General features: G+C 40.5%; 1 long non-coding RNA gene across 1 annotated transcript in view; it reads left to right on the top strand.

The window, feature by feature from the left end:
• The first annotated feature begins 1028 nt into the window (after window positions 1-1028).
• LOC140704150 (uncharacterized) overlaps window positions 1029-13802 on the top strand; it is a 68332-nt gene continuing 55558 nt past the window's right edge. Inside the window, exon 1 of the long non-coding RNA XR_012083276.2 lies at window positions 1029-13802. This exon is cut by the window's right edge and continues 32118 nt beyond it. This is a non-coding gene — a long non-coding RNA (uncharacterized LOC140704150).

Below are 13802 nucleotides of genomic sequence, written 5' to 3'. Positions count from 1 at the left end.
CCTTGCTAGCGTGCGAAATGAGTGCAATTGTACGGTAGTTGGAGCATTCTTTGGCACTGCCTTTCTTTGGGATTGGGATGTAGACTGATCTTTTCCAATCCTCTGGCCACTGTTGAGTTTTCCAAACTTGCTGGCATATTGAATGTAGCACCTTAACAGCATCATCTTTCAAGATTTTAAATAGTTCAACTGGAATGCCATCACCTCCACTGGCCTTGTTGTTAGCCAGGCTTTCTAAGGCCCACTTGACTTCGCTCTCCAGGATGTCTGGCTCAAGGTCAGCAACTACATTGTCTGGGTTGTCCGGGATAGCCAAATCTTTCTGATATAATTCCTCTGTGTATTCTTGCCACCTCGTCTTGACGTCTTCTGCTTCTGTTAGGTCCTTCCCATTTTTGTCTTTTATCATGTTCATCTTTGCGCAAAATGTTCCTTTAATATGTCCAATTTTCCTGAACAGATCTCTGGTCTTTCCTTTTCTGTTATCTTCCTCTATTTCTTTGCATTGTTCATTTAAGAAGGCCCTCTTGTCTCTCCTTGCTATTCTTTGGAAGTCTGCATTCAAGTTTCTGTAACTTTCCCTATCTCCCTTGCATTTTGCTTCCCTTCTCCTCTCTGCTATTTCTAAGGCCTCGTTGGACAGCCACTTTGCTTTCTTGCATTTCCTTTTCTTTGGGATGGTTTTCGTTGCTGCCTCCTGGACAATGTTACGAGCCTCTATCCAAAGTTCTTCAGGCACTCTGTCCACCAAATCTAGTTCCTTAAATCTGTTCTTTACTTCCACTGTGTATTCATAAGGGATTTGGTTTAGATTATACCTGAGTGGCCCAGTGGTTTTTCCTACTTTCTTCAGTCTAAGCTTGAATTTTGCTATGAGAAGCTGATGATCAGAACCGCAGTCAGCTCCAGGTCTTGTTTTTGCTGACTGTATAGAGCTTCTCCATCTTTGGCTGCAGAGAATATAATCAATCTGATTTCGATATTGCCCATCTGGTGATTTCCATGTATAGAGTCGCCTCTATACATGAATTCGACCCAACTCTGAGAGGCAGTGGAAGGCAGGAGGGCCTGGCATGCTCTGGTCCATGGGGTTACTAAGAGTCGGACACGATAAATGACTAAACAACAACACTTTGTATTCTACATGAGAGATACTTGGAGATAGGTTGCTACAAACGTACTTGATTGAAAATCCAGGTCAGAATTTGTAGAGCAGCTCATATGATTAAACACCCTTCATTGCCTTGATAGCATGCAATCTTATTCGCCACAAATCGATCTTTTGGTGTTTAACTCCAAGTCCCAAATGCTATTTTGAATCCTTTCACTAATTTTTATACATGAGTTAAATAAGTGATTATTTTATTTTATTTTTTATTCTTCCAGGCCTCAGAGTAAATGGAAAGGTAGTTATGTTTTATTCATCACAGCCTCTATCTCTTGCTAATTTACTTACATTATTTACAGAACAGAAAAGTATTTTAGTAGGTTAGGCAGATTCCTTATCCTATTAAATGCCAATTTTCAGTGTATTATAGAGTCTACAGTTTTTCAGCAGGCGTCTGGGCAAGGCATAAGGTCATGCCCATTCTCCATCAGTTGCTAATAATCCTCCTGTGTATAAATGCAATAAGCCTCTAATGTCACCTTTAGCCAGTTCAGTTTTACATGTGGTCAAAAGTAATTAACCTTTGTTTAGCCGGTTTCATTTTGGGTTTAGTGTTCAACTAGCTGACTAATTGTAAGACCCTAATTGTACATTGCCATTATATCTTTGCCCCAATCGTAGTATTATGTTTTTCCTAATGCCCACCTCAAGAATCAGAAACAAATGAAAACGAAGATCATTTTATTCTCCCACCCCTCTTTCTTATTCTTTGTAAACTATAAACAGGGCATGATAGCCAGTTCTTCTGAATCAGGCATAACTCACTAAGGCTTTTTTCACTTCTATGGGATAGGCTGAATGAATTCAGTCTACATCAGTGCATGTGTATAAATGTATGATAGTACAGCCTGGATTGTTCTGGCACTGTAGATCAGAAATGTAACTTCGCCCTTTTCTGGTGTGTATGCAATGCCCCATGTGAAGGGAAGGCATTGCAAATCATTGCTGCCTACCATGAATATAGTTGGAAAAACAAGTGCGTATTATTGCCTGTCTCAATGGAAGCTGCTTCCTGTACAATCTTTGTTACATGGGAAGTGGCAGAATCTGAAGTATGATGCTGCACAATGGACACAATTGGAAACTGGTATGTTAGAGGTATAAATCAAGGTAGCCCTGATACTGTAAAATAAGAAATGGGAGATGTTAAACCCCACAATATTTGACATGAGTGAACTAAAGTGGATTGGAATAACATTTCTAACAAATAATTACAAAACTTTTTGTTCTGGAAATGAGGAACTCAGAATAAATGAGGTGGCTGTAATCGTGAGGGGTCGTGAAGCACAGGCAAGATCAGTCAGACTTGATGGAAAGCCTATCCAAAGAATTTCTAGTCAAGTCTATTCTTTAACTACAAACGCTGAAGAAGAAATCAAAAGCTTTCATGAAAGTGTCCAAGAAGAAACTTGATTATATACCAAAACAAGATGTGCAGATAATTATGAGTGACTTGAAAGCAAAGATAAACAAGAAAGCAGAACTAAACATTGTTGGATGAATTATAAATGAAGAAGAAGAATTCAGTGAAGCCGCCAATCTGCTTTCTGCAAATACTGTATATGCTGCAAGCAACTGGACAAATGATTGTAGTCAAGGTTCCCACTAAGCTGGGCGTGTGTGTGCACTGCCTCCCTGCATGCAACTATCTTCCTTCTCTGCACAGCAGTCGTGTTAGGTTCTGGTCATGACAGATCTCAGTTTGGGGGGGGAGGGAACGAGTCATACGCACATGCAGAGGCGAAGTTGCACACGTGAGAGGCGGAGTCCCGCCTAGTGGGGCTGAAAATTAGAGGGTACATTGATTGCAGTCATTGCCAGATAGCTACTATGGATCTAATCAATAAAATTGGAAACAAAAGATGGAGAAGCTGTACTCTCAGTAAGAACAAAGCATGAGATGTGTAGACAGAAAATTAGAGTAAAGCTGAAGATGAACAGTACAACAAATCATAGTACCAAAATAAAATTTAAATAACAATCCCTGAAGAATCCAAATACCATGTGAAGAATAGATTTTTTTAATCAATTGTCTGCCAACCAGAAGAACTCTGGCCTGAAACTAGAAACTTACTCAGGAAAGAACATAAAATTATTATTTCTGTATCCATAAGAAAAGAAAATCCTCAATGGATGTCTGATGAAGCTCTTTAAATTTGTAATGACTGATGGGAAGCAGAAGTAAAAGGTGCCAGAAATAGGGTCAGAATCCTAAGTTCAGCTTTTTCAGGGACTGTCAACCAGGGACAAAATCAACAACAATAATAAGCATTGCAAAGAAACAGGACAACAGGAAAGTAGAACCAATATATATTTTCCAGAAGATCTAAGAAATGAAAGGGAAATTTTAATGAAGTTTGGAATACTGAAAGGCCAACAAGGGTGCTTGTTATCTGACCAGGATAAAATATAAAGAAGCTAGAAGCAATAGCCAATAGAAGGAAACAATACAGTACTGTAAAGACCAGTGCAAAGGAGATGGAAGAAAGACAGATTCCTTCAAAGAACAATATATAGAGAATCTGCCTTTGACAAACTGAAGTAAAAAAGTGTTTTCAAAGCAATTGGAATTAAGAACTCACCAGGAACTGATGGGATTCCAAGTGAGGTATTGAAATTTGCTCAAACTGAATCTATCAAAATCCTGAGGAGAATATGCAAAGAAATATGAAAAACAGGACAATGATCCACAGACTGGAAACATGAAATGTGCATTCCAATCCCAAAGAAAAAAAGAAACCAAAGATTGCAGTCATTAAAGGGATATTGCATTAATTTCTTTTGAAAGGAAAGCAGTGCTCAGCAAATACTTTTACTATAAATGAAGAAAGAAATGCCAGTTGTTCAAGCTGGATGCAGAAAAGGAAGAAGCACTGGAGATCATTATTTCAAATATAACTTGGCTTATGGGAGTGTACCAAAAATTAGAAGAAAATCAGTTTATGTTTTGTAGATTACAGCAAAGCCTTTGACTGTAGATCATAAAAAGCTATGTAATGTTCTGAAAGAAATGGATGCTAAAGAGGTTCTGAAGAATACAGTAATAAGACCAATAATAAACAGTTGTTTCAATATACCACGAACAAGAAACTAGCCAGAAAGGCAGCTGGACCATATGATGACAATGAAATTAAAGGGATAATATCCTCTGATCGAGGATAAGAAAATCGTAAAGAAACCGAAAGAGTTCTCTTCTGTATTCACTGATAAAAATGCTTTTGCCTGAACTGATGTTTCCAGAAGGGGAGGATGAAGAACTGAGGTAAATAGTGATGATAAGACAGGAGATTCTAGATTTCATCAACAAATAACAAGGAAACAAATCATTGGCAGTTGTAAGGAACTCAAATGTGAAATTGCTGATTTTCTATCAAAACTATATAACGTGTCCTTCAGATCAGCCTCTGGACCAGAGAATTGGTGAGGGGTGATGTAACACTAATTTTTAAAAGGAGATCTAGCCGAGTTAACACAATGTCTGTTCTAGGTAAATTAGTGGAAAGCACTGTTAAAAATAAAATTATCCAACATATAGAAAGGATTCTGTCCTTCTGTTGAGAAACTATCCACTCAGCTTCTGCAAAATTGGAAGAATTTCTCAACCATCTCAACAGCATCCACCCAAATATACAATTCACCATGGAAAAAGAAATAGAGGGCCAACTCCCGTTCTTAGATGTCATGGTCCTATGCAAAACCGACCTCTGATTGGGACACAAGGTCTACAGAAAACCCACTCACACAGACCGGTACCTACACAAAAACTCCAACCGCCACCCACAGCAAAAAAGAGGCATAATCAAAACACTGGTAGACCGTACAAATCGGAACTGTGAAGCTCAGTTTCTCAGCACTGAACTCAGCCATCTGAATTGGGCCCTACAGCAAATGGCTACTCCAAAAATGAAATCACAAGAGCCATCAAACCAAGAAAATAACACTGAACTGAAGAAGAAAAATAGCCACCCACAAATAAAGTATTTCTGCCATACATCAAAGGGGTCACGGACCGCATGGGGAAACTTTTGAAGAAACACAACCTACAAACAGTATTCAAGCCCACCACAAAAATACAACAAATGTTACGGTCAGCAAAGGACAGAAGGGACCCCCTCACCACTGCAGGAGTATACTGGATACCTTGCAGTTGTGGCCAGGTATATATTGGAACCACAAAACGAAGCATCCACACCAGAATCAAAGAACATGAGAGACACTGCAGACTAAAACAACCAGAAAAATCTGCAGTAGCTGAACATGCCCTAAAACAAACTGGACATGAAATTCTATTTCAAAATACTGAAATACTGGACAACACCAGAAATCATTACGTCAGACTGCACAGGGAAGCCATTGAAATCCAGCAGAACTTCAACAAAAAAGAGGAAAGTTTGAAACTCAACAAAACTTGGCTCCCAGCTCTCAAAAATACAGCGTGCAAAAGGTCAACGAACTCTACCCAGCCACAAGGACCGGGGATCACTACACACAAAAGACCAGCTAATGACACCCATCAACTACAGTGACAGATAATCTCTCCTTCTTATCACAACAATACACCCACAACAAGACACACTAATCACCCATCTATAGAAAAAGACAAAAGCCCATCTCACAACCATAAATACTCCACTCCTAAGCCAACTAAACCAGAGCACAGAGTGCTGTCCTCTGAAGATGCCAGCCACAGAGACTGGCGAAACGTTAGGAAGAACAACCTTCAGAACATAGCCAAAGAGCCCCCAAAACCCACAACAATGTGCTTCAATCTTCACCAAAGACTCCTGAGCCATAATAGAAGTCTTCCTATGGGTTGAAAACTGATTCAATAATAGGAAGTGGGTGTGTGCATATCATTTCCAGTGTTTTTTTTTTGAACTTTTTCACAAAGAACCTAGAGTTATCAATGGGTAGACAAGTGGTCACATTTGAAGATACTTTGTTTGGGGTGGTAAGAGTAACCAGTTTTGAATAGCTCTCAAAAGGATGTCTCTAAACTGGTGGAATGGCATTAAATAGCATATGAGGTTCAGTGTAGAGAAGTGTAAAGTGATGTATGTTGAGGCCAAAAAAAAGAGTAATTTCACATATACATTGATGAGCTATGAACTGGCATAGTCATAAACCCAAGGATCTTAGGGTTATAGTAGATAGCACAATGAAAATATCCACCCAGCATGTGTCTGTGGTTTAACAAAAGGTCAGATTTCATGTCTGGCATAATTAGAAAAGGAATTGAAAATAAAATCACCAATATCATACTGCCTCTATACAAATCTATGGTAAATACAGAAAAAGAATGAATAAGGGGAGATATGGTAGAGTAAAAACATTTTGCATAAAATGGAGAAAGCAGACACAGAAAATAGCATCCTTTCTCATATTGGTAGGACCTGTGGTGATCCACTGAAGCGGAATGTGGGCGTTTCATGACAGATAAAAAGAAGTAATTCTTCACACAGTGCAGTTAAACTTTGGAATTTATTGCCACAAGATAGCTGTCAACATGGACAGCTTAACAAGAAGATTAGATGCATTTGTGGGGGTTTAGATCCATCAGTGCTTACTGGTCATGGAGGCTATTGATCACCTCTAGTATCAGAGGCAGTATCCCTTTGCCAATAAATTCTTAGGGGACATGAGTTGGATGGTGTGGTCACACTCTTCTCTAGCCTGTGGACTTCCCTGAGATTATTGGCTGGTCATTGCATCAACAGAATGTTGGACTCGACAGGTCTTTGGTCTGATCCAGCAGGACTTTATTTCTCATGTTTTTGAGATTCTCCATTCACATGATGAATAATCCTTGACCCTAGAATAACAAAGATCACATTTGCCTTTAAGAGGTCACATTCTGCACCATACATATTGTTGCATATGCCTGAAGAAATGGAATTTTATCCATGACAGCTTGCTGTTTGTTCCATTTTTAAAAAAATCTGAGAAACATATCGCCTACTCTTGCATTTGTGTAATCTTGATGACCTCATAGCCTTTTCCTAATTTATTCTGCAATCCAGTTACTCTACATCTTTTGCTTTCACAAGGCAGCTGGAACAACCAGTCTGGAGCCATACTTATATATCAAAAGCCATAACTGTTGATTAATTATTTGGTTTCCACTTTAAGTCCCTTCAAAATGAAACTATGGATTTCTCCTTGCAAGCATTGCTCAAGTGGAGATTGCTCAGTAAGTGGCCCATCAGCCTAATCCCTGGACAACTAGAATTGTTTTACAACTTCCCATCTGTCTCTCCTACTAACTTTGCTGAGCCTATATTTCTCCAATATCTCCCCTGGGCTTTTGCTTATATGGCAAAGCTTATAAGTCTGTATGACAGAATGGAATTAGACAAAAATATTTTGGAAGGCACACAGATTTTCCTATCAGCCTAATTTTTAAAAGAAACTTGCCAGAAATGTGCTTGGCAAGGGGAAGATCCTCTAGTCATGATGGGGATGATTAAAAGATGCGGGTATACTGGCAGACTTAATTTCAGTCTTTGCGGCCACCATGATGAGAAAGTAAGGATATCGAGTTATTCCATCTCATTGTAAACATATGGTCCTTTCTGATTGCCGTCTAGTTTTCGGATTGCATGTGGCTTTTTCATCAAGCACAATGCTCCCTGTTAATGTACTTGTTTTATGTTGAATGTCTTGTCGGTGGAAGTCTGCCCCCGTGGAAGACTTCAGTTAGAATTAGCCACAATAATTACAGTATCTGAAAATAAGGACAGAAATAGTACAATGACTGTGTCTCAGTAGGTATGAACAGGACAATATCACCCTCTTCCTTATCTTTGACAAAAGCCTATGAATTATACCTGCTAGGGTGGCACAATTGGCATAAATCTGAGTGGCAAATTGTCACACATTGAGGAATAATTGGAGGCATTTACTATCATGGGGTCAAGCTAAAGTAGGTCTGTACCTTCAGCCCCACACTTTGGCCTCACCAGTGGCTAGAATGTGGCCCCAATCAACTCTGCTAAAATCGGATTTGGCCTTTGGATAGAATGACCATGTTGTTACAAGCAGTTAACAAAATACATTCAGAAGGAAATTAGACTTGGATGGTCCCCGTCTCTTGGGTGGATTGTGTGTAAAATTTGCTGGTGTGTCTGCTAGCTGTCATGACATTCATTAATAGCTCAGAGAAGTCATAAGTAGTGGGAATGTATCTAATTGAGGCTTAGCACTAGTTTATTACAAAGTGAACACCACAATGAGCCAGGTAAGCAAAACAAGGAAGCTGGGGTAATTGCATGGCCTGGGTGGTGGTAATTTGTTTTGATTTATGATTTGTCAAGGTCAACGAATCACAAATTATGAATTTATGATTTTTTAACTTTCATTTTATTTTTACTTAAAAACCCTATAAAACAGCCCCCCAAGAACCTAGCAACATCAAATTTGTGTGGAAGCTTCCCCTGACTCTCCTCTACAATCACTGCAAGTGTGATGAACTTTAGGTTTTGGACATTTGAGTTACACACCCACAAGGCGGGCTCCCCCTAACTCTTAGAGATAACAACATCATCACAGAGAAGCTTCCCATGACTCTACAATCCCTCCACGTTTGGTGAAGATTGGGTCTCCCAAGCTGCTAACGGACACTTTCCTGGGGATGACCCAATTTGCAGGTGTATAACTTGGATGTATGAAACCCAATCTTCACCAAACTTGGAGGGATTGTAGAGGAGACTCATGGGGAAACTTTTCTAGGGGGACCTCTTTGTGGATGTATAACTCAGATATCTAAAACCCAATCCTCACCGTCACCTTCTCCTCTTGGTTTACCCAACTCTTCCTTCCCTGATTAACTTCTCAACCAAACTCCCAGAAGCTTGTTGAAGATATTAAAAAAAAACTCCCCAAAGGCTTGTGGAAGTTGATTCCCCTCCCCCCCCAGAAAATATTGCATCCCAGTAAGATGTAGAAAATCAGAGCTTGGGCAAGAGTAGTTTTTTAAACTACAATTTAGAGAATCACCTGGGATTGTTCAAAAAACTAAGCTTTGTATAATATTGCTATGTTAAGGGTTTTTTTGCGGAGATAACAAGAAGAATCTATAGCACCTCAAATACTTAAATTTTATTAATGTACTATGAACCTGCTCTGCTTGGCATGGCTACCTAGGCTTACTTACTGCCTAAACACAAAATGGAAGGACAGTTGCATGCACAGCTTCCTGTTTTGATCATCTGCATGCTGGTTGTGAGATGGATATAATTGAAGCCCTGTCAGAGTGGAGGTGCGCTAATGCAATTGCCCTTCTGCTACATGCTTGGGCAATGAGATACTGATCCGATCCGATTTTATCTGTCTGCAAACCAGCCAGGGCCAAGCCTTCCCAAAACTGTAACAGTTATTCATGACTTCAGAGAAGATGAGTCTTTAATTTATAGATCTACAAGAACTTGTCCCACATTTGATGGCTTTCACTCGGGAGCTGGGAGCTTGTTTGTCTATTTGTTTTAGGACGGGGCGATGCATTTATCTTGTAAAATATGACTGGGTGACACACTAGTCTGACTGTAACATGAAAAGAAAAAAGAAGCTTATTCTAGGATATTGTAAAAAGACCTGGCTTTGGTGATCTATACAAAACCTGGTGCTTGAAACCATTGACACAGAGAGAGCTTTATTAAAGAACAACTTGTTTTGAACAGATTTGAGGTTGTGGTATTATTGGTGACCTGATTAAGAAAGAGAGGAGGAGGAGATATGGGTGAAAGAAGTCAAGCCAGTTAGGAAGCAATGGAGCAGGCAAAAGGGAACACCCAATGGAGCCTAGCTAAATCTCTCTCTCTCTCTCTCTTACCGCCAACAGGCACTCTCCTTGTGCAAGGATAGTAGTTGTTTTCTTCACTTCTAACACCTCCATTACATGCATAGATTAGAAGCAGTGTGTGCTTCCTTTTGTGTCAACCGCTCTTTGAGGGCAACTGAATTCCATTTTCTTTGTCAAGACTATCGAGGAAAGCATGCGGCAAACAATCCTGTTTATCCGTCTACAGTGGGGGCATAGATTGTTCTTCTCCCTCTTACCCTCTGACTTGAATTATAAGCCTGTGCACCTGGAGAGATAAAGCAAATTGTATACTATTTGTAGGCTAGGATGTCTACGCATCACCCAGGGCTGTGTTAGCCAGTAACCGCAAGGAATCAGGATAATGTATTTCAAGTTTGCATCCGCCATCAGATCATTCCAGTTGCCCCAGCAGAATTTTATTGTGCTCCCACAATGTAATTTACTCGAGCAAAATTGTCATTTTTATTCCTTAATAGTAAGCTGCTGCAGAGCTAAAGACAACTCTCCATGGGGTGACCTTGAAGTTCACACATCATTACCGAGGTCCTGTTTCAATTGTACAAGAACGCAGGGGCTGCATAATAAAATCTTGATTGCTAGCCTAAGCGAGCTGCGTAGAGACAAGGAAGATGCAGGGTTTCTCATTTGCTATTACAGTGGTATTGCTTTTCTATTGCATAGCCCATATACTGACGGTGAGACTAGGGATGTTTTCTTCAGCTGGGCAGAATCTCTACAGTGCCACCAAATTCTGCTGTAGTACCACAAGGTTAGCATCATCTTTGGCACCGCCTGTGCTTTCTTCTGATTTGAACCCTGACACCTCCAATGTTGTCACATGTAGTCTTAATGCTTTATGCAATTGCCCATTTATGCTGTGTGAATGCAACTGAATTCTGGCCACTGTGTTATTTTTAGGGCCAGCTAAGTGTAATTCTAATGGCGTCTGAGACTACACATGAGAAAGGTAGAAGGCTGCCTCCATCAGATTGGACAAGGTTCGGAGGTCTGTGAACCATTTTTTTTAATTCCAAGGACTCACTGTGGGCCATCCCATACCTCAAAAACAAAGCCAGAAATGGCAAGAAACCCTGTTTTTGGAGGTTTGGTCGCAGAACAAGGTGAAGTAGGGTTTGGTGCCTAGTTTGAATGCAGCTATTACCATTCTTGGAGCTTTCCCAGAGTGGAAATTGCCATTTTCAACTGAAGAATCATATATGTTTTGTGATACAGGGTGAAGGGTAGGAGAGAAGGTCTGAAAAGGGAGTTGACTGTTCTCATGAGTCCTACTCATTGTATTGACGGTGGCATAAGGGCACATATATGGGGGAGAAGCATGCTAGAACCGCACTCTTAGTTGCTGATCCTGTGGTCTTGTAAATATGTTTGTGTGGGCACATTCTGAAGCATTAATACCCTCCTTCAGATTAATACCTCTTCAGATTAATACCCTCCATGTGCAGAGTGTGATAGAAATAATTATGGAAAGGGCTAAGCTATTATTTCTTCCTCAAGCATTTATTTATACCACATTTGATCATTGCTGAATAGTCGTATGGAGGCTTCTCTATGTGATAAAAAGCCCATATGAAAGAAATGAGAAGCAGATATGATGGGAATGAGAAATAAATGACTTTCTGTCATGCCAGCTGGGCTGTTGTGGTGCTTTTACAGCATCTTGAAGAAGTACTGCCTGTTTCATTCAGAGGACACATGAAGTGCCACAAAGTGGCAGAAGGGACAAAAGACAATGCATCCAAATGGAGAAGATGAAGAGATGAGTTCCTATTAGAAATTAATCAGTACTCTGTGTTCCCTTTTAAGGGGTCCAGATTTGCCTGATCTATACCAGGCTTTTCTGGGAATCTTCTGTTGCTACTGGAATCAGGAGCAGCACTATCAAAACCCTGAGGCTGTGTTTCTGATTATGTTCAGTTTTTGCCAATTTTACAGAAGATCATGCACATATTTTCTTCTTTTATACCTAAAAGAGGAGGAAGAAGGCAACATATTGAGTTCTGTATCCCTCAAATGCCAGACCACAGAAAAGGCAGACAGGTCCAAAGTAGCCTAAAGGTTAGGTATAGAGATTTGGAATATTTTGGAGATTATGGTTTAGTTCGGGGTGGTGGTGGTGGTTAATTTCCCTTTTCATGTGTGAAGACTGACATCATATAAAGACAATGCCTCTACTCTGCAGCACAACATAACTTCTCCGTCCCTCTGTCCTCAATAATGGAAGAAATGAAGTACTCTGCTACTGAGTCATAATGCCCCTGTGAGGTCTTAATGGAACTGTGTCTGCAACAAGGCCTCTGTTGTCTCTAATTGCACAGTAGAGGTAGCCAGTTTGCTGCCTGAAGTGCAGGAAAGGTGAAAATTCATATCATATATCTGAACTAAGTAGACGGGCATCTTACTTCAGCACTGATGACAGGACAGCATTCTCTACATGTTACACCGACATCTGAAAAGGCAGAGGGAGGTAGCTGTCACAGGCAGCCGATTCAATGACGGGCACTGTTTTGGCAACTCTGTACCATCTTCTTGAGCCTGCAGTGACTATGCTTGCTTGTCGCTGTTCTTGTCTGTCTGCCTTTCTCACATAGCGCCTCTTCCAGATGGAGCTTTCATCCCACTTAACCTCATGGGCTCCACGCTGAGTCCACCAGTATTTTCCCATCATCCAGACACCATTCCTCACGTCTTGCTTAGGACAGAGACTTTTCCTATGGCTTCCTATACTTCCCACAAAAGAACCACAGGATTCATTTTTTACACTTTTTAAAAATTTCTGTAGTGCTTTTCGCTGAAATATACAGCTGTGGTGAGAGCTTCCCATTCAAAAGATTTCAATGAGTACATTTATTGGGGGAGGGGGGATTACCTGCCAACAGAGAAGTCCCTGCTAAGGTTTATTATCTTTGTTAAAATACTTCCTAAATTGTCTTCCTTGCATCTTTCTTAGAAGAACAGAGGTAGCCTTGCTTGGACCATGAATCCCACTAAACTGCACACCCCTTCAGCATCAAGTGACAAAAGGGTGAGAAGAATAAAAGGTCATTGGGAAGAACTCTTTGTCACCTTCTCCACAAAAGTTGTATATCTTGAAGTAGAGGACAGCCCTCTGGAAAGTAGGACAAATGGCCATCCCATGTATGGAGAAGCTCCAGAGACAGGACCTGATTAATCTAGGAATGCTTTAAGTGCAACAGGGAAATTCTTTTCTGGTTTACAGTAAATAGCAGTGTAGCCTGTACGTCTTCTGCGGGCTGTATTTTTCTGATGTCCCCATTCATCTGTATTCCCTCATCCAGCAGGCATAAGAAAATATATGTCCATCAGATCAGGGTCCATTTGGATCTGTCCCCATATTGCCCCCACAGATGATCCCCCCTCCCTGTATTTATGTGAGTCCTCCATTTCCCATCTCCCTCAAATTGGCAGGCCATGAAATTCATATTGTAGTTGTATTCTCCCATGTAATCTCTGGCTAGAATATGTATTCCCTGGCCGAATAACTATCCATTGTAATCACACACTATTCAGACACAGCCAGTCCTACTTTGCATAACACATTCCGATTGTAGAATGTGGATTGGATATTCAGGGTTGTGGGTTTTTTTGTCCCCACCCCACCCCCTTTGGCTGTGAATATATAGGGCCCTGCCCACAGTGCGCTGAATCATGCAGAACAGCCCAGGTACAGGATAGTATTTTCTGCACCTCTGTGTCACCCCCTTCCAATAGTTTATAGCATGCCCAGCTTTGGCAGGAAAAAAGAGATCTGACCTTGGAAACGGTTGAACGTGGAAG

The sequence above is a fragment of the Pogona vitticeps genome, chromosome 2 (genome assembly GCF_051106095.1).
Source record: "Pogona vitticeps strain Pit_001003342236 chromosome 2, PviZW2.1, whole genome shotgun sequence".
Classification (NCBI taxonomy): Eukaryota; Metazoa; Chordata; class Lepidosauria; order Squamata; family Agamidae; genus Pogona; species Pogona vitticeps.
Note: the sequence above shows the minus strand (reverse complement) of the source record. Positions and strands in the feature narration are given on the sequence as shown.